The sequence below is a fragment of the Vombatus ursinus genome, unplaced genomic scaffold (genome assembly GCF_900497805.2).
Source record: "Vombatus ursinus unplaced genomic scaffold, bare-nosed wombat genome assembly UNPS02009205.1, whole genome shotgun sequence".
NCBI lineage: Eukaryota > Metazoa > Chordata > Mammalia > Diprotodontia > Vombatidae > Vombatus > Vombatus ursinus.
The window spans coordinates 59,870,338-59,897,540 of NW_020948983.1; the positions used below are offsets into that span (position 1 = coordinate 59,870,338).

The following is a 27,203-nucleotide window of genomic DNA, read 5'->3' on the forward strand; positions in this document are numbered from 1 at the left end:
AAAAGAAGTTGGAAGGGAATAGTAGAGGAATTGAATTAACTGCATAACTCAAAGTAGGGAAAAGAGAGGAAGAATTATACAACTATATAAAGGAGAGAAATAAATAGTTATATAAAACTAAAAAACTAAAGAAAGGAGTTGACAAATGAAACATGGGCAAGCAGAGAATATAAAATTGAACAAATTGCTGGAGAAATTGGAGATTAAAGTATAATGGCATCTACGTATTTCTCAAGACAGCATGAAAATTTTACAAAACTTGATTATGTCTTAGAACATAGGGGTATTGCAAATGAATGTGAAGAGGTAAAATTACTAAGCACATCTTTACACATCTTAACACAATAAAAAATAACAATCAGTCATGAAATCCTAAATAACATGAGTCAAAGAACAAATCATAGAAACAGTTATGTGAAAGGCAATGACGGTGGCTGAACAACATACCAAAATTTCTGGGATACATCTAAAGAAATATTCGGGGAATATTGTACCCCTAAACATATACATTAACAAAACAAAAAAAGAGAGGATTAATTAATTAAATATGCATTAAAAAATTAGACACCCAACAAATAAAACAAACTTAGAATAAGCACGAACATCTTCAAAATTAGAGGAGAAATTGATAAATTGGAAAGACTAGAACTGAAAAAAAATTTAAATGCTGGTTCTTTGAACACTAACAAAATTGATAAACTTTTTTGCCAAACATTAAAAAGAAGAGGACAAACAAATCAATAAAATAAAAAATGGATAATATGAAATCACAAAAAAGTCCAAAATCAAAATTATCAGAACCTACTATGAACAGTTATAGTCCAAGAAAACTGGAAACACAAAAGATATATAGGATTGCCTTCAAATTTATAAACTATCCAAACTAATAGACACAACACAAGATAATTTGAGTAATCCAGTCTTAGAAGGGGAAATAAAACTAGCTGTAAAGTGACTGGGTGGGGTGGAGTAGTGGTAGTCTGATGGATTTACAAGAGAATTCTTTACTACTTTTAAAGAAGAATTAGTACATTATTTATATAAGAAAAATAAAACATATAGGCTTGTGGGAATCTCTTTTTAAATCATAAAAAGTTTATCTCTTGATCCAGGTCAGAGAAGAGTATAACAGTTGGTTTGAAGCTTAACATAAAAATAAAAATAAAGATCTTGGCAACTGATCCCATTACTTCCTTGCAAATAGAGGTATGAGAAATGGTAGCAGTGTCAGAGTTTATATTCTTGGGCTCAAAGGTCTCTGTAGACAGTAATTGTAGCCATGAAATTAAAAGATGCTCCTTGGAAGGAAAACTATGGCAAATCTGGACAACATACTAAAAAGCAGAGACAGCTTGCTGACAAAGGTCTGTATAGTCAAGCTGTGTTTTTTTTTTTCCAGTAGTAGTGTATGGCTTTGAAAGTTGGATTGTAAGGAAAGCTGAGTACCACAGAATTGATGCTTTTGAATTGTAATACTGGAGAAGACTTTTGAGAGTCCTTTGAACAGTAAGGAGATCAAATTAGTCAATACTTAATGAATTCAGGCTGCTCACTGTAAGGTCACATACTGAAACTGAAGCTAAAATGTGTTGGCCACATAATGAGAAAATAGGACTTATTGGAAAAGACTATGGGGAAAGATTGAGGGCAAAAGAAAAAGGGGATGGTGAAAGATGAACTAAATAGTATCATGGAAACAGCAAAAGTGCTCTTGAACAGATTTCAAGATATTGTGGAAGATAGAAGGGCCTGGCGTGCTATGTGCCATGGAGTCACAGAGTCAGACATGACTGAATGACAAATCTGTCTAAAACCAAGAGCAAGTTCGTGCAATGGGAATACATTAGAAGCTCTCCCAATAAACAAGAGTAAAGCAAGAGTACCCTCCATATAGTTCTAGAAATTCTAGCAATAGCAATAAGACAAGAGGAAGAACTTATAACTTAAAGTAGGTAAAGAGGAGAGACAAAGCTATCCCTATTTATTGGTGATATAATGATTTACTTAGAAAATCCTAGGAAATCTGTGAAGAAACAAATTGAGAAAATTAGTAGTTAGCTAAGCCAGGGGCTACAAAATAAACCCGCAAAAATCAGCAGTATTTCTGAATAACAGCAGCAAGATTTATGAGACAATAATAAAAAGGGAAATCCTATTCAAAAGAACTACAAAATGCATAAAATATTTGAGAGTTATTCTACTAAAGCACACTCATTTCTTATATACATTCAATTACAAAATGTACCTTAAAGAAATAAAACACAACTTAAAAGAGATTAGAGGAATATTTGGTACTCAAAGCCGGACTATGCCAACATAATAAAAATGACAGTACTGCACAAATTAACTTACAATTAAACTACCATAGGGTATAAGGGTGCTAGATTTGTAGAGGAGCAGACAATTCTGCCGACTACACCAATTATAAGGAGACTGATCTGTTCTACCCTGATATGCCAATTATAGGGATGCACACCCTCTGAGACAATACTGAGATACTGAAGAAAGAGGGGCCTATGCCAGCTTGGTACTAAATAGGTTTTATTAGGGTTAATGGAGGGGGAGGGGTTTACTCATGAGACCCAGTCCTTGGTGTCAGGAGAACAAAGGTGGATCCCCACATCAGATATTATGTAGAAACAAAACAAAGACGGCATAGTGGGGATGGCCCTAGTGGGGATCAGCCCATGCTGATTTTCCTATCAGATAGTCCTTTTTTTGTTTACATTCTTCTGTCTAGTAATAGCTCATATTCTCACTCTGGCTACCATTGTACAAGGGAACACTTTACAGAACTTGAGAAAATAACAATTCATTTGGAGGAACAAAAGATTTATATCAAGGGAAAGAATGAAATAGTTAGGAATTAAGAGGGCATAGCACTTTCAGACTTTATGCTATTACAGAACAGCAGTTATCAAAACCATTTGGTATTTGGTTTAAAAACAAACAGAAGTAGTTCAGTGGAACTCAAATGGACTAGACAAGGGAGAATCCAAGATAATGGAACTCTAGTTACCTAGGGTTTAGTATACCCCAAAATACAAATAACTTAAGAAAGAATTCCCATTTGTTGACAACTATTGAGAAAACTGGAAAGTAGTCTGACAGAAATCGGCCTCAGCCTAACACTTTAAATCGCAATTCACATTAAATTCTAAATGGATAAGAGATTAGTTTTTTTTTTTTTTGGAATTATAACTGATACTTAATTTTTTTGATTAATTTATTTATTTTTAATGTTCAACATTCACTTCCACAAGATTTTGAGTTTCACATTTTCTCCCTCCCCCCAACTCAAGACAGGGTGGATTCTGAATACCCCTTCCTCCAATCTGCCCTCCTTTCTATCATCCCCTACCCTCTTATTTCCTTCCCCTTCTATTTTCCTGTAGGACAGGATAGATTTCTATACCCCATTGCCTCTAAATCTTATTTCCCAGTTGCATGTAAAAACAATTTGTAACATTCGTTTTTTAAAACTTTGAGTTCTAAATTTTCCCGCTTCCTTCCTTCCCTCCCACCCTCATTGAGATGGCAAGCAATTCGATATAGTTATACATGTGTAGTCATGCAAAACACTTCCATAATAGTCATGTTGTAAAAGACTAACTGTAATTCCCTCCATCCTATCCTGCTCTCCCGTTTATTCTATTCTCTCCTTTGACCCTGTTCCTCCTCAAATGTGTTTGCTGCTGATTGCCCCCTCCCCCAACCAGCCCTACCTTCTATCATCCTCCACACTCTTATCCCTTTCCCCCATTTTCCTGTAGGGTAAGATAGATTTCCATACCCAATTGAGTGTGTATGTTATTCCCTCCCTAAGTCAAATCCAATGAGAGTAAGATTCATTCATTCACTCTTACCTCCCCCCCTTCCTCTCCACTGTAAAAGCTTTTTTCTTGCCTCTTTTACATGAGATAATTTACCTCTCCCTTTTTCCTCCTCCCAATACAATTCTCTCTCACCCCTTAATTTTATTTTTTACATATCATCCCTTCATATTCAATTCACCCTGTGCCCTCTGTCTATATATGTATATGTATATGCACATATACATATATATATACATATGTATATGTGTATATATATTCCCTAGGAGATCAGTTCTTAACCAAAGCATGAAGGACAAAATTAATGCATCTAGGAAGAGAAGGTAAGCAGTAACTAGAAAAGTTTTTCTATCAAATTTCTCACAAGAGTTTGATGTCCAAGCTATATAGACAACTAACAAATAGACAAAAAAAACCATTCCCTGATAGGTTATAAACAAACAGTTCACAAAAGCAGAATTGCAAGCCATTAACAACCTATGAAAGAATTTTCCAAATCACTAATAACAAGCGAAAGGCAAATCAGAACAACTTGGGGGGGGGGGGGTTTCACCTCATACCCAGTAAATTGGCAGAGAGGACAAAAGATGGAAATAGTCAAATGTTGGAGGGGTTGTGGAAAGACAGGCATGCTAATATAGTGTGGGTGGAGCTGTGAATTAGTACAACCATTTAGAAACAACATCAAATTAGGCCAAAAAAGTGACTAAAGTGCTCATGCCCATTGCCCCAGAGATGCCGCTGCAAGGCTTATATCTACAGAGGCCATTGACAAAAAGATAGGTTTCATTTGCACCAGCATTTTTGGGCCTTCAAAGAACTGGGAACAAAGTAGATGCCTTTGATTGAGAAATGGCTAACCAAATTGTGATGTGCCATATTACTGTGCTGTAAGAACCAATGAAGAGAATGGTGGAAGCGTGCAAAGACTTGCATGAGTTGATGCTCAGTGAAGCAATCAGAGCCAAGAACATAGTATGCATAATAACTAGAACAATGTAAAAGGCAAGAAGAGGAAACACAAAACACAAATGAATGTGAAAAAGTGATAAAAAGAGTTTTCTCCCCAGTAACACACACATGAGAAAATACTTCCCCACCCCTCCTTCTTAAAGGGTTTTTGGTTAGAAAATGATAACTTTCTAAATCACTTCATTTTACTACGTTACATTCAGCAAACATTTTATTTTTAAAAATTAACAGCAAACATGGCTTTTTATATGTTTTGAATAAATTTTACATTATGTTAATGGGTCATTCATTCATATTTTGCTTGTGCATTGTCTTCTGTTTACAACCTTTGTAACTTTGACAAGTTACTAAGCTACTCTGTAACTCCATTCCTTATCTCCAAAATGAGATTGGAAGGTTCTTTCATCTCTCAGTCTATGATGCCAGCATTCTGCAGATTTAAGTAAAGAAGGAAGGAAACAGACATTTATTAACCATCTACTATGTGCCAGGCACTGTTTAAGCACTTTTATAAATATTATCTCATTTGATCCTCATAACCCTGATAGGTAGGTGGTACCCATTTTATAGTTGAGGAAATTGAACCAGACAGAGTTTGTGACTTGCCCATGGTCACATAACTAGTGAGTGAGGTCAGATGTGACCTAGGTCTTCTTGACTCCAGGCCTAATACTCTACCCACTGTGCTACCTAGTTTACTTCTAGCCTGAAAAAAGTATTAGGTGAATTCTCCTGCTCAATAGAGCCAAGATGGGGGGAGTAAAGGCAGGGACTTTGTGAGCTTTCCCAAATTCCCCTCCAAAAAACTTTAAAATAATGCCTCAAAATGAATTCTGGAGCTACAGAACCAACAAAAGAACAAGGTGAAACAATTTTCCAGCCCAAGACAACTTAGAAAGTTGGCAGGAAAGGTCTGTCTTACTGGAATGAGAGTGCAGCACAGGCCCATTCCCTCATCAAGCCAGCAGCAGGCCTTGGGGGCAGTTGGATCAGTGGTGGTAGTTTCTGGAGCTCAGCCCACAGATGGTAAGGGGGTCAGACAGATAGTCAGAAGGAAATTACAAGGGATCCTTTGCTGGCAGTGAGTGCAGGATTCTGTTTCACTGCCCATATGTAGTTCTTGCTTGCAGTCCCTGGGTGAGGAGCACTAGCACGCTAAAGATCGTGAACTTTAGTCTTGTCAGAATTGGCTCAAAGAAGGAATAACATACACACTCATTGAGTATAGAAATTTATCTTAGTCTGTAGGGAAGTAGGGGGAGAAAGGGATAAGAAAAAGAGGGACTGATAGAAGAGAGAGTGGATTTGGGGAGGCAGTGGTCAGAAGCAAAACACTTTTGAGGAAGGACAAGTGAAAGGAGAGAGGATAAACAGGGAAAAATGGACTGGAGGGAAATACATAATTACCATAACTGTGAAAAAAATTTTACAAAACAGTGATCTAAGACAATTGAGAAGGATCCATGATGAACAATGCTGTCTCCCTCCAGAGAAAAAACTGGAGTTTGAATGCAGATCAAAGCATACTTTTTTTATTGTCTTTTTCTTGTTTTGTTTTTTTTAATTTTGGTCTTTTCTTTTACAACATGACTAATATGAAAATGTGTTTTGCATGACTGCACATTTATAACTTATATCAAATTGCTTGCCTTCTCAGTGAAGAGGAAGGGGAGGGGAGGCAGGTGGGAGAGAATTTGGAAATCAAAATTTTAAGTGAATGTTAAAACTGCTTTTACATATAATTGGAAAAATATATTTTTAAGAAATATGACAAAAGACAGGTACCAAATACCTACTACATTCCTGGTACTGTGCTTCTCTGTACAGTGAATCACGCACACACACTTTGAGACCTGTCCCTTTCTTTGTGGAGTTTATAATATGAATGAAAATAAACTTTGGAAAACAAATTGTGTGGTGTGAGCCCCCAGGTCCCTAAAAACTTTGAGAAATGAAGAAACTGAAGAAGAGAGGATTAAAAACTTGCCTCAGGGCACATATGTAATCTAAACTTGGACTAGCCTTCAAGTCACTCCATGTTTTGACTCCTAATGTTATTTCTCATTTCTTTGCCTTCACTCCATGCTGTCACCAAATTGGACTAATTGAGAGTCAGTATGACAAAGTGGAGAAAGTGACTAGAGGGCCATATGTCAGGAAGACCTGATTTCAAATTCTGCTTCTGATATTAACTGTGTGATCTTGTGCAAGTCTCTTAATTCTTAAAAACCTCAATTTCTTCATCTGTAAAATCAGGAGATTGTGTTGGATAGCTCCTGAAGGCACTTCTAGCTTTCAGAGTTGTCTTTGTTGCTGTTCTCTGGACACACATCCAACTTCGCTCTGCCTGACATGCCTTCTCCCAAACCCTGTAAACTCTTCCCTGGTTATTTCCTACCTGCCTAATTCCAGACTATGTAGTGTCTTTCCTCACAAATAGTATTTCTTCTATGAGCCTTCTTACTGCCTCTCAGCGCAGCAAGATAAAGGCATTGAATTTTAAATCAGTGGTTTGTGTTTGAATTCCTACTCTGTAATTTTTTGTGAAAAGGAAAAATCTTTTTGCCTTTCTAAGCCTCATTTTCCTCATCTGTAAAATGAAGTGATTGGACTTGTTTTCTAAATGTTCTGAATTCTGTGATCTTGCACTACATCAGGGATCAATTCCTATTTGTCTAGTACCTAACACCACGTCATATACATAGAAAGTACTTAGGAGATAATGAATGGACGTAGGTCTTCAGAGAGCTCTGCGTAAATTTTAATTGGGATAGGCTTAATGGAAGAGGAAGTGATGGAATGAAAACTGATCTTTTAGGGTGAGTAAGATTTGATGTCAGTTATCAAACACTCATCAAGTTCCTCCTATGTGGCAGGCTCTGTGCTAGGAACTGATTAGCTATATAGAAGTAAGGTAGGTGGGTATTATGAATGGAAAAGAGAGTCTTCAAAAGCATAGAAGCTCAGATGAGTTTGAAATAGCTTTAAATGAACTTCAAAATAAGATGAAGAGACTAAGAGTAGAAGGTTCACATTGGTAGTGGGAAGTAAGGTTGGCGGTATAAAGAAGGACCAAGTAATGTAGTTATGGAGATGCTGGATTATGAGACAGAGGATGAGTCTTGATATGACAAGGCAAGGAGGCACTGAAGGTATTATCAACTCAGCAAGCATTCATTAACTGCCTGTTCTATACAAGGCAGGGGATAAAAAGACAATGGTGTTTTGTTTATGTTCTGTTGGGAAGAGTAGCATGTATACATTTAAGTAAATGCCAAATATGTAGAAAACAAATACAAAATAATGTTTATTTAGAAGAGAAAGGACTAGCAGCTAAGCAAATCAGGCACAGCCCCTCGGGGGTAACCCTGGAGCTGAGCCTGGAAGGGAGGTAGGGATGCTAAGAGGAAGGTGTGGAGGCAACACATTTCAACCACAGGGGAAAACCTATGCAAAACCACAAAGACAGGAGATAGAATGTAGTGTATGAGGGACACCACGTAGGCCAGTTTGGCTGGAACATGTTCAACCAAGATGAAAAGTTAGGAAATATCTATTTGACATTTTGTGGAGAATGAATTAGAGAGGGAGGAGACCACATACAAGAAAACTACTTAGGAGGCTATTGTAATAATTCAGGGGCAAGGTCATGAGGGTGATTATGACTGACTCCAGAAGATAAATGGATCTTGTGAAGATAGGATGGTCAAGGCAGAGCAACTGATTAGATATGGGGATCAAGAGGGAAGAGTTGATTGAGTGTGACTCCTAGGCTACAATCTAGGTTAACAGGAAAGGGATGGTGGTATCCTTAACATAAAAAAGGAAGGTAGAATGAAGTAGAATAAGGGCATAAGAGTGAGTTCTGTATTAGACATGTTGATTTTGAAATGCCTATAGGACATCAACGTGTCTTGATTTCAGTGTAGTTTTCATGTTTGAAAAGCTAGTAACTGAGAAAATGTATCATCCTGTTGGTATTTAATAAATGAAACCGATTGTAAAGATCAGTTAGGAAACTTTTTTTTAAAAATCATGGAATGAAATTCTGTTGGCCACTTAATGGTGCATGATGTACTAAGAAAAATGCCTGTGAGTTGCCTAATCCTTTCAAAGACGGAAAAATGCTGTAATTGTTGACATTTAAAAAGCAGAAGACCAATTTAAATGCATGCAAAGCTGTGGAAATACTGAAGAAATTTACTTACTGTATTGCCAAAAACTTCTGACAGGCGCATCGCGTCCTTGAAGGAAAGATTTGAATGATTAAAGCTGCCTTTGCATTTATTAAGTTGAACATCTAGTGAGAGGATTACAAGGAGAAGAAATAAGTGTGTAGATTTGCATGGGCATTATTTTTAGTGAGTGCCAACACTGAACTAACCTTAGTGAACTACTGCAGGAATTACCTACAAATAAATGGTTTCAATGAAGGCAAAAATACAGTACAAGATATAGGTCATATAGTTTTCAAATATGCTTCTTGGGAAAATAAACATACATTCTTGGAGGTCATTTTGTTAGAAAAATTGAAGTGTAATTTAAGGGAAAAAATTGCCAAGACAGATCCTATTCCTAACAGAACATTCCTTGTTTTCATTTTATAACAAGGAGCAAACATAAAATGACATGAAATTGTTGAATTTGCTAATGTACTATTAAAATCTTTAAAAACTAACTTTATAGGTGGAAAGGTAAAAATTAATTTAAATTTTTACATAGAATCTGTTTATTAATATATTAAGTTTACATCTTATATGCAAGCAAATGAATAATAGTGTTTATTTTCATACAGAAGAAATATTTTTACTTAGTGCTTAGTTTTAATATAAATACGTCCTAGAAGCTCTATGACTAATCTACTTTGACTCACTATATGTATATAAATGTACAAATTTTAAAAACTCATTGAAGACTCTCAGAACTATATATTAAATAAGTAGAGACAATGTGAGTTAAACCCAGTAGAGAAATACATAGAATTGGATTAAATTCTGAAATACTCTATTATCAGATATATTGACCTCTCCTTCTTATTCTCCTTATTTAAATAAGACAAATCAATTTCCCCCCAATAATAAATATAGAAAGCAATTATTATATTTTAGATCATTTTCAAAATGTTTCTTTATACAACTTGAAGTGGAGCTGATAACTTTTTACCCCATTCCTTGAAATTCTCTACTGATTTTAAATTATAATTTTTCAGAAATGTTTTTAATGAAAGCTTTGGTGCCACTAAACACACACAGGGATTTACTATTCAATTATGTGGGATTGTGATAGATAGCAGATTATACTTCTTTGCAGTTGATGCAGTACCTTAGAGAAACTGACATTTATGCTATTGATCCTCCAGTGATTTTGCATGTCAGGAATAGAGTATAGAAGTTTGTCATTTACTCTGTCTTAAAAGCAGACAGAATGTAAATAAGAGGATTTTTTTTTTTGCAAACTATAAAATGTAAAGTATAAGTCTTTTGAAAAAGGCTTGGTGACCTAAATGTTATTCATTTATTTTTCTTACTCTAGGTACTTGGCAACGGACTGAAGATTTCATTCAAATACGATTTGAAAGTTTGAAACCAGAGATGCACTAGAATTTAGAGTGTTTCATTTGGTTAAGGTAAAATTATTTAATAAAATTTTACATGTCATACTACATGTTTTCAAGTTTATATTTACTGCTTATTTTAGGGACGTAGTTTAATGTTTTGGTTTACCTTGGCATTTGCTGGTTTCAACTTGTAATAATTTTAGGAGTATCCTCATTGTTTAAATGGTGTTCTGTTCAACAGCTTCCACCTTCAAAAGGGCATGAGACAGTATACTGAATGTGTCATGTTTATAACCTCTGTGCTCAGAGGACTGAAAAATGGAGGCTGTATGTCAACAAAACTCTTGCTATGTGATTGTAATATATGCAATGATAGAAATATGAGGTCTGGTTTTAGTTTATGATGTATCACACATGAACTTTCATACATATGAATATCCTTGCATATCAGAAAGAGGGCTTGTTAACATCTAGGAGTAAATGATCTTTCATTTTTGAGCCAAAGAACTAGTTTTTTGAACTATTAGAAGACAAATTAGGCCAGGTAAATAAAAATGATGCTCATAATTACATGAAAGCTAAGTTTGTTCTTAAAAGTTTTCAAAGTAAGACTATAAGTGGATTTGTTGCTTTTTTAAAACCTGGTCTTTTGTGTGTGATTTTTTCATTCAGTCATTCATTTTTTCCATTTTTCATTCATTCATCTAATAGCTGAGTAATTTGTTTATTGCATAATAATGAGGCTTTTTAAACATTTGTCATGATAGCATAAAAAGCTGAGAAAATGAAATTTTTTCAAGGAAAAAATCATTGTGATGCAAAGTGTTTTTTGGTGATTTTATTATTGAGTAATATATGTTTCAGTCCTTGAAGCATAAATTGAGTAATTTTTGTGTCTGTGGTCAATGTTTAACACGAGTTTAGAGAATAATAGTAGGGAAGAAATTAAAAGTATAGCCTAGAAAATATTGTGCAAAATCTTAGACTCAAAAATCTGCTGGCTGAAGAGTCTGTTTTATAATCCAGACACATAGGGGATTTAAAAGGAGTATTTTTAAAACATAATCTACATTTTTAGACTTCATTTCAAAATGCTCTTTGCTGACTACCAAAGAACATTAATAAAACATTTAATATAGACTTCCTCAAAATTTCACTCAAATGAAGAATCCATTTGATTAAGAAAACAGCCTCTTTTATCTTTAGCATATGAAGTGACTTTGAGGCATGGCATATTGCATTTCCTAATTGGCCTGTACGTTTTATTCCTTTTTTTGTTTGCTTTCATATAAAGTCCATTTAAAGGCATCTTTTCTTTGATTTAAGAAGAGGAAACCTAAAGAAATTTAGCAAAAAGAAAAATAAACTAATATGCTTTCCAGAATGGCATACCAAGCCAGGAACCAGATTCATCATATTGGCAGCAGTAAGAAAGGGGATTTAAAAAAAAACAATTTTTATTAAAGAGGTCTGTTTCGTTACTCCCTATATTTCATTATTCCCAGTTTGTAATTTCACATCTGAATTCTTTAGCATATTGATTAAAGTTTCTAATATCATAAGGTTTAATTTGTCATTTTTAAAGCAAGCACAGTAGTGTTACTGACCCTTTATAAATAACAAACTGATATTTAAGTTAATTATTTTCCAAAAGGTTTAGAAAAGATTAATTAAAAGATCTTTTGAGGGGAGTTTTATACAACACTCTATAGACTAGGGCAGGAATTCTGACTTGTTTAGCTTTGTATCCAATTCTTTACTTTATGAATACTTAAAATATGTTAAAGAAAATGAATGAATGAATGAAGGTTGAGGGAGGTGGGTAGTTGGATGGGGTTACTGTAACTTAAGTAATGTGGTTGAAAAAGGTGCCCTTTGTACCAGAAAGGTTTGCCTCCTCTTTTGTGTAAGTAATAAGTTCATAATCTTAAGGATCTTTCCATGTCAGTTTATACGGCATCACAAGCTTTATATTTAAATTAGAATAATTTTTAAGATGAAAATGCCTGTAGATTTGAGTTGTGAGGGATAAATGAAATTAAACTGCCAAAAAACTGATGGGAATCTTGAAAGCTTAACTGCATGAATGTAGTCTTGGCATTCTACATACAAAGAAGTAACCTTGATTGGATCACTGGGAAAAAAAAGTGGTGTTAATCACTGGGCTGATGTCTCGAAAATTACCTTTTAAGTGATGAACTATATGAAACAGTAATAAGAAGGAGCTGGTAATAATGTTTGCTACTCCTAAAATCATACCTCCAACATCTATTAAACAGTTCTCTAGCTATTTTTGTGTTCTATTTTGTCATGATTTTGTCATTCTATTTTATCATTAATAATTTCAAAGGTAGTATATATTGTTTCATTTTTTAAAAAGCAGACATAATCTTCAGCAGTTTGAGAGAATCATTGAAATAATGTTGAGAACAGTTTCTTTTTTTCTTCAACATCCTTTCTATCTTTTAAAGGTTCAATTTAAACCTTTAAATGTCTGGTTGGATAAAATCATGCTCCTTACATGGGTTTATTTTTATATTCTTTTTGCTTGTGACTCTGCTCTCCGTAGCAGGTAAATTTCAGCCTTTTAACATTATGGACCCTGACCCATAGCAAAGATGTACCTCAGGCCGTTAAGATTGTCAGTTTGTGAATAAGGTCTTGAATCTCCCAGGGGTTATTGACCAAGAAGATGATATTAAACAATCTCTTTCTTTGATTCATCTCTAGGAAATTTTATTAAAAGATACACACTTCACGTACACACACATAAGTATTTCAAAACACATACTGCTACTTGCTACTAAAATGTTAGAAGATCTACGGTGGCATACCATCCTTTTGTTGTTGTTGAGTCGTTTCAATGGTGTCCAACTCTCCATGACCCCATTTAGGGTTTTTTTGACAAAGATACTAGAGTGTTTTGCCATTTCCTTCTCCAGCTCATTTTACAGATAAAGGAAACTGAAGCAAACAAGATTAAGTGACTTGCCCAGGGTCACACAGCCAACTGTATCTGAGGCTGGATTTGAATTTAGGTCCTCCTGACTCCAAGGCCAGCATTCTATCCACTACACCACCAAGCTGATATATCATCCTTCCTTTCCCCTAAAATAGATTTCTGGGAAGGATTTTTTTTTTTAAAGTGGATTTGCCTTCAAGAGAAGATAAATTCATGTTAGAAGTGTGAAATCAGGGCTCTTTTAAAAAGAGTAGGAAACTTGGGGTATAGAATTTATAAGTATCAGGCTGCTTTAAATTCATTTTATTTTTAAGGGTTCTCCAGAGTGGTCTTAATGGGAACCAGTGTAGCTTGCTATGGTGAATTACTTCTACCACCACTACCTTTCCACTTTAAAACCATTAGATGATTCTCTTCTTGGAGAATAGAATATTTTGGAAGCACGCTGAGAAACCATCTAATTAGGATCACATAATTTGAGAGTTGGTAGGGGTGTCAGTGGCCATCTAATCTAATGCATACATGTGAAGATTTTGTTTTACATCCTCCTTAACAGTGAGTAATCCACCCAGACTGTTCATTCCCCTTTTAGACAGCTCCAGTTGTTATGAAGTTTGTCTTAACATTAAAGCCTAAACTTGTCTCTTTGCCCTGATTCTGCCCTCTGGGGTCATTTCCCTCCAATAAGGTTAAACAGCCTCAGTTCCTTAATAGCTGAACTTCTATGACATGGACCTAAGTAAGGCTCTTCAGCATTCTGGTTGCCCTCCTCTGGACGCACTCTAGTTTATTTCAATGCCCTTCTTAAACTGTGCCATCCAAAACTGAATGTTCCAGTGTTCAGCATTTGAATTGAGCTTTGCAGATGAGTTCTTATCCCAAGCAAGTGATACAGTGAGATTATCACCTCTTTCTTTCTTGGAACGATGCCACCCAAAGCATATAGCCTTTTCCTTTTCATAGAAATGAGGAAAGTCTGACTCAGGTGAAATGACTTGTCCAAGGTCACATAGGTAAGTAGTGACAGAATTGAGATTAGAATTGAGGGCTCCTTTTTCCAAGTCGAGTGTTCTTTCTATCATACTATGCTGTATTTCTCTTAGACTCACCTTCAGGTTCCCCATGTGGAAGTTTTCAGGAGGAGCAGTTTTTTCAGGAGGGGCAGCTCCTATTTGGAATTTTTTTTACAAATACGTAGACTCATTTAATTTTGTTTGCTGATTTAATATTTCCCACTGGACTTCCTCACTTTTGAAGGCAACATCCCAGCAAACATTTCTGCAGTCATTGTAAAAAGTGCCACATGACTATATTTCAGGTTTCTACGCAGGGAGCAGAGCTCTCTTTAATGTAGAATTTTGTGACAGATGCTATAAAACAGACTGTTGTACAGGCAACTAAAAGTTATTATGCATTTGACAATGCTGTATATGTTCTGACCAATACCATTTTGCATTTAGTGTTATGAAACAGATCAGCAAAAGGAACAAAAAAGCTATATAGAAACATGAGCAAAGGGAATTGTGGTTTTGAATTAATTTTGGAAAATAAAGATAATTTCATTCCCAGAATCACAGAGCTGAAAGGGATCTCAGCACTCATCTAGTTCAGTCTATACCCAAAAAACCCACCTTCCCTCTACTCTGTGCCTAAAAAGTTGTCATCCATCCAGCCTTTGCTTGAAGACTACCAGCTACTGAAGAGCCCGTTACTTCCTGAGGAATCCACTGTTTTTATATCACTCTGATTATTAGAAATTCTTTCTTGATATCAACCCTTAAATTGCCTTTTGGCAACTTCCACCCATCTCTTCTGGTTCTGCTGTCTGCAACCAGACAGAATAAGACATGCTACAATACTTCAGGTAGTTGAAGAAAGCTGTCATCTCCCCTTCTAAGTCTTCCCAGACAAATACCTCCATTTGCTTCAACCACCTTCATGTAGTATGAACTCAGGGCCCTCCACCATCCTCTAGACACGTGCCACTTTGTGCTCTTCCTAAAATGGGCCTGGAACCGAATAAGATCCTCCAGATGTCTTCAGTCCAGTGGGACTTTTATCACCTTATTCCTAGTCACTTTGCTTCTCAGTACAAATGATTAGATAATAGAAAACATTGTAGGATACTTAACAAAAAAAGAAAAAGTACTAATTTAATGTTTACTAACTTGTGATTTTAGTATATACTGTGCAACGGTTTTTCCCCCTTTGAGAAGAAAAGGAAAACAGACAAAAATCTCTCTTTTATGAGTTGGGCAAGCTCTCATAAATGCCATATTTACAATTAAGTCTAAGTATGTAACAAACAAATTAATTATAGTTTCTTGACATATGTACCACACATAAAAGTACTTTAAAAAGGGACACGCTTTGAATATCTAAAGTTCTGGCTATTACACCTTTAAAAGGGGGGTAGGGGAGGTGCGGGCTGTTTTAGCTGTGTATCATAAGTATGAAAACAATAAATATTGGAATTTAAAAAACACTAGTAAGTGAACATGAACAGAATTACTAGGAAGTATTAGCTTTGTTGAGACTTGAAGAAGTTTGCCATATATTCACTTAAATATTTAATGGCTACTGTGTGAAGTGCCTACAGTGCTAGGTTCTACAGTGCATAAAAGGCTGAGTGAGATCATAATAAAATTTATGTTTCTACAGAAACTGTAAAGTTACAGAACATTTTCTGTATGACAGCCTTTTGTTATCCTCCATTTTACAGATGAGGAAATTGAGGTTCAGATAAATTAAAGCACTTGACCTTCAACAAAGTTTTTTTTTTTCTCTTTTATCCAAGCCTGTGATTTCGTCATTATAGGCCCCTTCCGGTGTGAAGATCCCTGCATCTATAGCCTCATCAAAGTAATCTATGTGCTTCCACCAGAATAAAACAACTTAATATTTTTGATTAGGCCAAGCCTTGCTTCAGAGCCCACCAGATAAAGTTCTGAACCCAAGATTGTCCTCCATTTGCTCAGTTACTATTTGACTAGTCGTGGAAATAATCATTGACCCACATACCCATATCCTAAAAGAAAGTTAAATGAGTTTATAGAGACAGGGCAGCAGGTCCAAAAGAAATGTAATGTGTTGTGCTTTTTTATTTTTAATCATCTTTTTGTTTTTAATTTCATGGGAATTTGTTTCTAGAAGACCATTATTTCTGTTTACCACAGTTTTATTATATTTGCCTACTGAAATGGGATATAGTTGAAGAAATACAAATAGGAGGCATAAAGTGTGATATGGATAAATGAAGAGGAGCCACTTCAGCCAGAAGAGAATTTTGGACAAAAACAAAAACATTTTAAAACCAACTGTGCTTATCCTATTCTTTTACCTTCTACATCTACTGATTTAGGCCCGCCAAACTTTCTTGCTGTTCTCTACGTACAGTTTTTCTTGGATTTCTGACTCTTTGTACCCATGTCCACAAAAGCCTTCTGGTTCCACCATATCATGTCTGTCCCACTACTTAGTATTCTGTCCTAGTACAAGTCCTCATTACCTCTCACTTAGACTACTGCAATCACCTCCTAATTGGCCTCTCTGGTTCATGTCTTTCTCTAATCCAATCCATCCTCCACACAGCTGCTGAAGTGATTTTTATCAAGTGCAGATTTTACCGTTCATTCTCCTTCTTGATAAACACTGGTAACTCCCTATTAACCTCTAGGATCAAATATAAATTTCTCTGTTTGACCTTTATAAAACCCATCACAACCTGAAAAGCTTTATTACCCATTACTTCCCTTTATATATCCTTTAGTCCAATCAGACGGATCTTTTTTAATATTCCTTACGTGTGGTGTCCCCCAACCACACCTTAACCCCTGGAATGCACATCCCATTGCCTCTGCCTCTTAGAATCCCTGAATAGTCTCTAAATATGTAGCTCAAGTACCACCTTCTTTCTATATGAGACCTTTCCTGATTGTCCTCTAAAATGTGGGTGTACCCTAGGCCTCTGTCCTGGACCATCTTTTCTTTTCTCTCCAATCTTTTGGTGATTTCCTTTGGCTTTCATTATCATCTCTATGCAGATGACTCACAAATCTACATCTCCATTCCAGTATCATCAACTGCTTATTGGACATTAAAATTTTTTCTCAATTAACATTTTTCCCTTTCAACCTCCCCTTCTGTACACCTACTTGAAAAAAGAAAGAAAAAGAAAGCCCTTGTAACAAATACGCATAGTCAAGCAAAACAATTGGCTATGTCCAAAAAATATTTGCTTCAGTCTGCACCTGAGTCCATCACTTCTCTGGTTTGGACATTTCAAACTGGATGTCCCAAATACATCTTAAACTTAATGTGTTCATTATCCCTCCCTTTCCCTTTCATTCAGTTTACTTACCTGGTTTTACTGGGGGCACTACTGTTCTTTCCCTCTCCCAGGTATGTTACTTTGGTGATACCCTCCACTCTTTATTTTCCCTTACCCAGCATAATCAATCAGTTGCCAAATATCACCAATTCTACTTCGTGACATCTCTTGTATCTGCTCTTTTCTCAGTCCTCCATCACCTCTTGCCTGAACTGTTGTAATTTGTCTCCCTTCTTCAAGTCTCTCTTCTTTCCAGTCTATTCTCCACATAGCTGTCAAAATGACTTTTTTTAAAAGCACTTTTTTCCAATTACATGTAAAAACAAATTTTAACATTTGGAATTTTTTTGAAATCCAAATTTTCTTCCTTCTTCCCTTTCCTCCCACCTCATTGAGAAGGCAAGCAATTTGATTTAGGTTATACATGTGCAGTCATGCAAAACATATTTCCATATTAGTCATATTGTGAAAAAAAACATAGAAAAAAAAACAAGAAAAATAAAGAAAACTAAAAAAAAAGTATGCTTTGGTCTGCATTCAGACTCCATCAGTTCTTTCTCTGGAGAAGGATAGCATTTTTCATCGTAAGTCCTTCAGAATTGTCTTGGATCATTGTACTACTGAGCATAGCTAAGTCATTCACAGCTGATCATCACACAGTATTACTGCTGTTGTCTAACAGGTGGGGAACCTGCAGCCTCGAGGCCACATGTGGCTCTCTAGGTCCTCAAGTGCAGTCTTTTGACTGAATCCAAACTTTATAGAACCAATCCCCTTAATAAAAGGATTTGTTCTATAAAATTTGGACTCAGTCAGAATGACCTAGAAAGACCCTAGGACCTAGAAGCCCCATGTGGCCTTGAGGCTGCAGGTTCCCCACCCCTGATCTGTAATGTTCTCCTGGTTCTGCTCACTTCACAAAGTGATTTTCCTTTAGTGCAGAGCTGACCATGTCACTGATTCAATCAACTCAGTAACTTTGCATCTAAGATCAACTATGAACTCCTGATTGAGGAAAGTCCCTACCTACTCGTTCAGCCTCATTATGTCTCAGACTACAGTCTAGGCAAATTGACATTGTTGTTCTTTACACAGTAACTCTTACCTCCTATCACTCTGCCCCTGTACTAGCCACATACCTCCTTCCTGGGGCGCACTCCCTCTTTATAGCTGTCTTTTCATTGAATCACTCTCTTTCAGATGGAGCTCAAGCACCACCTTCTTCTTCGTATGAAGCCTTTCCTGATCCCCCAGCTGCTAGTGCCCACCATCCCTAACCACTTTGTATTTATTTTGTATTCTGTGTACAGTTATATAAATGTACATATCTCCCTTGATAGAATGTGAAAGAAAGGATTATTGCAAGAAGGGATTATTTTATTTTTTATCATTGCATCTCCAGAACCTAGAATAGTGCCTGGTACATAGTGAAAATTATTTATTTTTTGGAAACTAATTCTAGCAATGTAGATTGGCACATGTCTGTAGAACCTAATTGACTTCCACGTGGTTAAATAGCTAGTATGTGTCAGAGACGGGACTTGAACCCATCCCTTCTTGCCTGCCATCTCAGTCAATACCCATAAAATCTAATCATTATATTGGATTTATGAAGAGAGAAAAGTCTCACCTGATTGCAGGGTTGAGAAAGAAGTTCCTCAATAAGGTGGCATTTATGAAGGTCTTTTAGGGGTGGCTTAGGCTTTGAGATTTGGGGGAAAGTAATTCTAGATGGAGAAAAACACAGGAGTAAAGATTCAAGGGGAGGAGAGTCAAGGAAGTGGTAGTGCAGTTTGTCTGGAATAATGGAAGATGAGGCCAGAAAGTTAGGTTTAGGCTATAGTATGTCTTCCTATTACAGAGGCTTTGTAGGATAGTGATAGAATCTGAAACCAGAAATTCAGAGAAAATCTTGAATTAATTTGCTTTGATTTAATTGCCAGAAGTATTTCCAGAAGGAAGCAACAAAGAGAGTATCTTCCTTTCGTGCTGTGGGTGATCATAAGGCAGAGTTGATGTATAAGAAGGTCAGAGGTGGGTTGTTGTGACTAGACGTGTTCTGGTTCAAAAGGTGAGGTGAGGAACTTTACAACAAGAAGTCTCTGAAGAAGTCCCAGGTTCTGTGGAGGGAGAAAGGGGGAGGTTGTGCATTTTCTTTTGAAGATATTTTCTCTTTCTTTTTTGGAGCATTAATAAGTGTTAAATCTTTATTTTGATTGAATTTCAAAAGCAAGTTAACAGCATCTTTGATTTTCTAAGAATTAGGGAACTTAACATTAAAAAAAATATTTTGGGTCATTGCTTTCAGAGAAAATAGAACTAGTTAAATAGGAAAGTCCTTTCAGTAGAATTTCTTCCATAGAAGATGTAGTAAGAATGTTTCATATCTTTTCCTTTGAGAGTTAAAATTAAAAGTTCTAAATTTAATTTCCATCTAATTCTTCATGTGAGTCCCTAAGTAATACAAATTATTTCTTTTTTTTTTTAAGTCAAGGTTATGAGGTGGTTTGAATCCCTCACTTCCTTCAAACTCACCTAACCTTTCCTGATTCCCTCTACACCTTGACACCAGCTGCTAGTGCCCTCTTTCCCCAACCACCTGGCATTTATTTTGTATATAGTTTATATACTTAAGTACCGTTTGTCTCGCCTGACAATGTAAGCATCTTGGATGGGAACTGTTTCATTTGTGGTCTTTGTTCCAACTTATCCAGTGCCGTGCCTTGTGGGTTGGCTAGGAATTCAAAAATATGTGACGTATAACTAGAATAGCTTTCTAATTAGTGGCCTTTCCTCAGGCCTCTCTCCTCCAGTCAATCCATCCTACAGCTAACAGAGTAATTTTCTTAAAGCCCATGTATGATCATGTCATTTCCTTAATCAACTACACCAACTCCCTTTTACCTCCAAGATCAAATATGAACTTCTCTTTTGGGCATCTAAAGCTCTTCACAACCGGATCTCAATCTACTTTCCCTCTTTAGGACACATAACTGCCCAGTCAGACTGGCCTTCTTGCTTTTCCTTATGCACAGTACCTTTCTCCTACCCCTATACCTTCCCTGGAATGTACTTCCTCCTGACCTTCCAGCTCTCAGAGTCCCTAGCTTCCTTGAGAACTTAGCTCACATGCCACCTACCACAAGAGGCTTTTCCTCATATCTATCACTGCTAATGGCTCCCCTTCAAAATTATCTTGCATCTGTTTCATATATACTTAGATATTTTCTCCCCAGCTAGACTGTAAATTCCCCGAGGGCAGGGAATGTTTTTACTTTGCTTTGTCAGTCTTGGGGACTGACACATAATAGGCATCTTTAAAATTCTTATTGATTAATTGATCAAGACTTTTAAAAATGTATCAGAGCTTGTATATTTCTGAAGTATTGTAGTTTCCTTTAAAATTGGTAGGAGTTCAAAGGCCCCTTAAGATAGCCATCTTGGGAAGCCATATAAACTGGTTCTGGTTTTATTGCCATTGCATAAAGCACTTTCTAGAGCTTCTCTTTTGGAAGTGCTTATTCTTTTGAGTATTCTCATGGTAACAGATCTTATCTTCGGGGAGTAGAGAGACTTTGTGTTGAAGTGGGAAGACTGGAGTTAAAATACCTGATTGTTGTGATCTTGGTCAAGTCAATATCTCTTGGCTTCAGCTTTTTTATCAGTAATATGAAGGAATTGGACTAGGTGATCATGAATGTATGTCTATATCTTGTAAGAATTGAGTCAGAACTATACTGGGGATCAGGAAACTTGAATTTAAATTTTTATTGCAGTATTATCTTGGGTAAGTAAGTTATGCCTCCAGTCCCTTGTGGCCTTAACTTCTGCATCTGTGAAATGAGGATTTCATGTCTCTCAGTTCCTCATGTCTCCTAGCTTTAAAAATTAAGTGGTATTTATAAAGCACTTTGAAGTTTGCAAAGCACTTTACATATGTTATTTCATTTGATCCTCACAACAACCCTGTGAAGTAGGTGCTATTATTATCCCCTTTTTTACAGATGAGGAAAACAAGACTGACCCATTAAGCGATTTATACAGGACTCACACAAATACTGTATGAGGCAGTATTCAGATTTAGGTCTTTCTGACTCCAAGTCAGCACTCTACCTACTATGCTACCTAAATATAGAATTCTGTTCTATAAAATAAGTATTAATTGAACCATTCATCAGAATGCATAATTGAAATCTTTGAAACATTTTCACGTTCTCTCCTTTATTGTTTCATTGAATAAAAAAATATCAATATTAGTACTGTTCTCTGCTTTTAGGTAGCAATCTGCCAGAAACATTTTTATTTAACATATCATTCATCTATATCCAGACCATTTCTAGTTTAGATAGAGGAAGATGTCCAAACTGGCAGTCCCCTGCCCTCCCACATGACTTTCTGCCCCAGGTATATTTCAGGTAACGTAGGAATCTCATACAGGAAAAAGATTCAAAATATAGTCATGGTTAACATTCCAGAATTGAGCAATCACTTTTCTATCCCCTTCCCCTAGACAGCTTTCCTCAAGGACTCAATGGGGTTCTTTTCACAAATCTATATTGAAAATCCGAAGTAAATGTGGAGGCATTTTTTATGGACAGTGAAGGCCCAGAATTATATAGAAGTATATATATATATATATATTATGTACTGTATGGCTACAAGTCATAAAAACCATCGTCGTAGAAGAGTGAAAGTCGTAGGTCACACACAGGTCAACGGCTGGGGGCACAGTGGGCTTGGGTAGACTACAGTGTATTTCCAGCATAGAAATGCACAGGGCTATGTGAAGGATAGCATACTGAAAAAGGAGATTGACTGGTCATATGGCTAAAGTGAGGGATCACCAGTGGACAGCTCTTGGGCTTCATTAGTGTCTACTTAGCATCAAGATGTCTAGAGGAATGCGTCTCCCCCTAGACATTTGGGTGGACCCTCAGTGGGGTATTTATGATCATATATACAAAAGTGTCTCATAGGCTGAAAAAGTGGTCATGAGCTTCAATCTGCATGTTGGAGATAGAATCCATATTGATGAGATCACAGATCCATTGAAGTGTTATTTTTCACTAATGAGAAGTCAAAGAATGCTATGAAGTGGCATTTGAGTTGAATTTTAAAGGATTGGTAGAAATAAAACTGGCAAAGTGAGGTCCAGACAGAGGGGACAGTTTGAGCAAAAGCATGGAAGTCTGACAAGATTTATTCAGTGGTCAGACAGTAGTCCAGTCTGTTTAGAACATAGAATGTATGCTCAGAATAACATGAGATAAGGCTATAAAAAGGCAAGGCCAAGAATGTTAGTGAAAAGAGACTGAAATTTACTTGGAATTTTTGAACAGAGGAGTAAAATGACCAGCTATAACATAAGTAAGATTATTCTGGCAGTATTGTGAAGGATGAATCGCAGTACAGAGAGAATGGAGGCAGGAATATGTTTTAGAGTATTCTGTAGTCCAGGGTAGTAACAAGGGTTTGTATTCAAGTTTAAGTTGGACTATAAAGGAAAGAATGGAAGTGAGGTGTTGCAGAGTGGAATCAACAGGACTTAGTGACTAGCTGGATATGAGAGATCAAGAGTGAAAAAATACCAAGGTCGTGCACGTGGGAGACCAGTGAGTTGTTGTACCATAGATAGAAAAATTCTGAAGTTTGGAAGCATGAGCAGATTCAGACAAAAAGATAGAAATATGCAGTGGTTGCTGAAGCCCCAAGGGCTGGTTGTTCATTTTCATTGTGAGCACTTAGACCTTGAAATTAGCAGATGGTACAAATCAGGGCTTGATTTGTTGTTTTGTTTATTGTTAGACTTAAGAAAGTGATGGAGAACATGTTAATGATACAGATTAAATTGAAAAGCGTTTGTGCCTTCTTTCCTTCCTCCCCTACCCCGACCCTAGAGCCTAGCTGGATATATCTGGGCATTGACGTTGATAGGTATCTTTGGCTTAAAGGTATTTGTATAGTTGCATAGTTGGATGATAGGTAAAAGTCTTTCCTTCTAACTCTACTCTGCCACCTTGGTACCCTCTGAGAGTAGCCTCAAACTTAAAGTGGTTGCTACATAGCATTCAACCCACCAGTCATTCCCTTGCATGCAGGACAATTTCTTGGTTGTGGGTTGTTCCGTTGCTGGGCTGAGCAAACAGGTTGTTTGCTCCCCAGGAGTGCAGTGTCCATGGCTGCTTGTTTTTCTAATCATTTAAAGTCTACATTTAAATACGTAACCTAGAACATTCTGTCAATTGAATGTGATCATCCTGGGTGAAATAGGATAGAAATGAATGTTGTTGTTGCTGTTGTTGTTGTTTAAGTAGAGTTTACTAGTGTGAATATGCGTTGACTGACAACTTTTGGTTTACTTAAAAAAATCTGTAATATATTGCTTCATTGGCCAAATTAATTAAAATATGGGATATGCTTATCACCTACATTTTTGCATATCAAAATGTACTGCTGAATAATCTGTAATTTAGAAGTTAATTGAATTTTTTACCTTATCAAAATAGAGTAGAAAAAATATTTAGGTTTTAGTGGTTGAATTTATTTGAATCTTTTTTATTAGGTTCTTGCTTACTAGGGAACTTATTTATTCTGTAAAATTGTTGGAAGATTTGAAGCTCAGGCTTCAAATTATTCTGACCCTTCACTATGTAACGACCAGCAAATCACTTATCCTCTGAACCTTGATTCTACTCATTTGCAAAATAGGAATGATACTTGTTTTACCTACTTCACAGGGTTGCTGTGAGGAAAATAATTCAATTTTTACAAAGCCCTGTATAAATGTGAGATTGTGGTTGGTTTTTACCCTTGTCTTAAAGCATGTGATAGATTCTGTTGATGGTCATTCTAAGGAACTAAATGGAATACATTAGTAAGAGAGGCAAATATGAGTAAGAATTTTAAGTATTCAAACACTGCAAGTAATAATATATTGTAAATAATGGGAAGATTTCATGTTAATCTCCAGTATGATGGCTGGATTACATTATTCTGAGATATTTGGGGTAAGCTTAATTGAGAGACTAAATTAAATCAGTGCTTAAATTTCCTTCATTGTAAGGAGCAGATGGACAGCTAGGTGTCGCAGTGGATAGAGCTCCAGCCTTAGAGTCAGGAGGACCTGAGTTCACATCTGACCTCAGACACTTGACACTTACTAGCTGTGTGAACCTGGGCAAGTCACTTAACCCTGATTGCCTCACACACACAAAAAAAAAGGTATAAGGAGCAGACATGGAATGAAAACACCTATCACTTGCCTTATGGAGTGGGAGTTTATTTAGCTCCTTTCAAAATTTAAAATAATACTAATTTGCCAATAAGGCACTGGACATTAGACTTGGAGTCAGAAGATCCAATCCAAATTGTCATTCAAACCTGTGTACTTAGCTGAATAGCAGTAGCCAAATCTCCTAAGCCTCATCTGCAAAATGAAAGTTTTTTTAAAGGATAATCTTTTTAAAAGTCACCTTATTTTTATGTTTTTTGTTTTTATATCACATTCATTTTTTAGTTATCTCTCCCCTTCCTAGTAAGGCATCCCTCCTAACAATGATTTTTTTTTTTTTTTAAAAAGGGGAAAAAAAATTCCACAAAATCAAGCAACATATTGACAGTGGCTTACAGCAGTTCTAGCAAACTCAAATAGAAACAGATCCATGCAGGCTGCATATTGACTTAGAAAATCACAAATTAACATTATCTTTCTTGTGTTGTGTTTATATTTATTTTGTTAAGCATTTTCCAGTTACAATTTAATCTGGTTTGGGCACTCAGGAATTTTATTTCACAGGCAGCGAGTTTTGACACATCTGTCTCACAGTATATATGTAGCCTATATAGACTTTTGGGATCCTTATCTCAAGGTTACTGCCACCACCTCAGTGTTCTAGGGATATCCCTGAGGATTTGGGGTATTTTTTTCTACTATTAGCTAAAGTCCCCTTTCCAGTGTGTGTTTTCCCAATATCATTCGCCAGTGATTACTGTCCAATATTATTTGCAGATACCAGTTAGTATCTCCCAGTATCATCAATAAGCAATTAATATCACTTAATACAAAGTGATATTTCCTGAGAAGATAAAACAAGAACAGAAGTTCAAACACCCTTCTTCACAGTTGGGAGCACACTCTCCCCTCTACCACTTTGGTTCCTATAGAGAGTGGACTCAAACTTAAAATAGTAGCTACAAAGAGTTCATGCACGACCCCACCCCCAGACTCCAACTGCTAAGGTCACTTCCTAGTGCAGCATAGCTGATAGACAAGTCTGATAAGTCACTCCCTTGCTTACTGAACCTATGGTGTCTTGGCTGAGGGTGGGTCCATTGCCAGGCTGGGTCGAGCAGTTTGTTCCTCAGGGCTATGGCGGTCACGGCTTTAGATAAACTCTGCTAGCTTTTCTGATCTTTTGAAATTTACAAGGTTGTTCCTTTTACAGTCCTTCCGTATGTAAATATAAGAAAGGATAGGTATGACTGGAACATAAGCAACATAGCCTCTACATGTTCTTCTAGGCCACCTGGCACCAGAGTAGGGAGGGCCCAAGATCTGTCCCTCCTCCCTAACCCCCTTTCCCAAAGCATTTCTTGCCTGACTCACCACTGGGGAAAAGATAGATCTAATTAGCTAGTTAGTACCTTTTATATACTCAAAAGTCAATCAGAAGCCTCTTCCTTCCTCAAGGGGACAGGTAACAATCACAGAATACTTTCTATGCCTCCTCTGAAGTGGGGAACCAGGCTTCTCCTCACACACATCCTCCCAGGTCTCTGGAAACAACAGACAGAGCCCCCTGTGTACTCTCTGAGAGCAAGGCCCTTACTGGCTAGACCCATATTACATATGCATCATTCCGTATCCATGGTTCCTTACCACTAGAATGAAGAGAAGGTGTATCTTCTCAGCTCTCCTCCAGAGACAAACTTGGTCATTATGATTACATAGCATTTAGGATTTTTTTTCCCTTTTCACCTGCATTGTTGTCATTGTGTATATTGTTTTCTTGGTCCTGCTTAGTTCATTCAGCTCATCTATTAATAGTGATTTGTAGTATTTAACATTTCTTAATTGTTCATATCCTTTGACTCCAGTACATTGGGGAAATAGCTTTTGGTGTTATATAGTTGAGGTAATTCACTAAGTATCTCAGACATCAGATCCCCTTATTAGTGATAGATGACACAAAATTTTTTTCCTATGTTATCCTTACTATGTTGTCTTTGTTCTTGCAAAAACTTTTTCATGTAATCAAAATTGCTTATTTTATCTTCTGTGATCTTTAACTTTTCTATTTTTGAACCCATACTAAATAGATTTGAAGTTTACTGCTTCAAAATATAATTTGAAGTCTGGAAGTACAGTTCCCTCTTGATTTCTTTGTTTCATTTTTTCCTTTGAGGTTCTATATTTTTTGTTCCTCCGAAAGAATTCTGTTATTATTCTGTCTAGATCTATATAGTACCCTCCAGTACTTTGGTATATAGCATTAAATTTGTTAATTAATTCAGGGAACATTTTTTAAAAATATTGACATAAGTGGCAAA

The 27,203-nt window shown here is 36.4% G+C and overlaps 1 protein-coding gene across 1 annotated transcript in view; it reads left to right on the forward strand.

Annotated features, from left to right (window-relative positions):
- GLCE (glucuronic acid epimerase) overlaps window positions 1–27,203 on the forward strand; it is a 150,137-nt gene that overhangs the window by 49,776 nt on the left and 73,158 nt on the right. The window contains exon 2 of the mRNA XM_027851846.1: window positions 10,338–10,431. The gene's annotated coding sequence lies outside the window, so the exon portion shown is untranslated. The remainder of the gene's footprint in view (window positions 1–10,337; window positions 10,432–27,203) is intronic.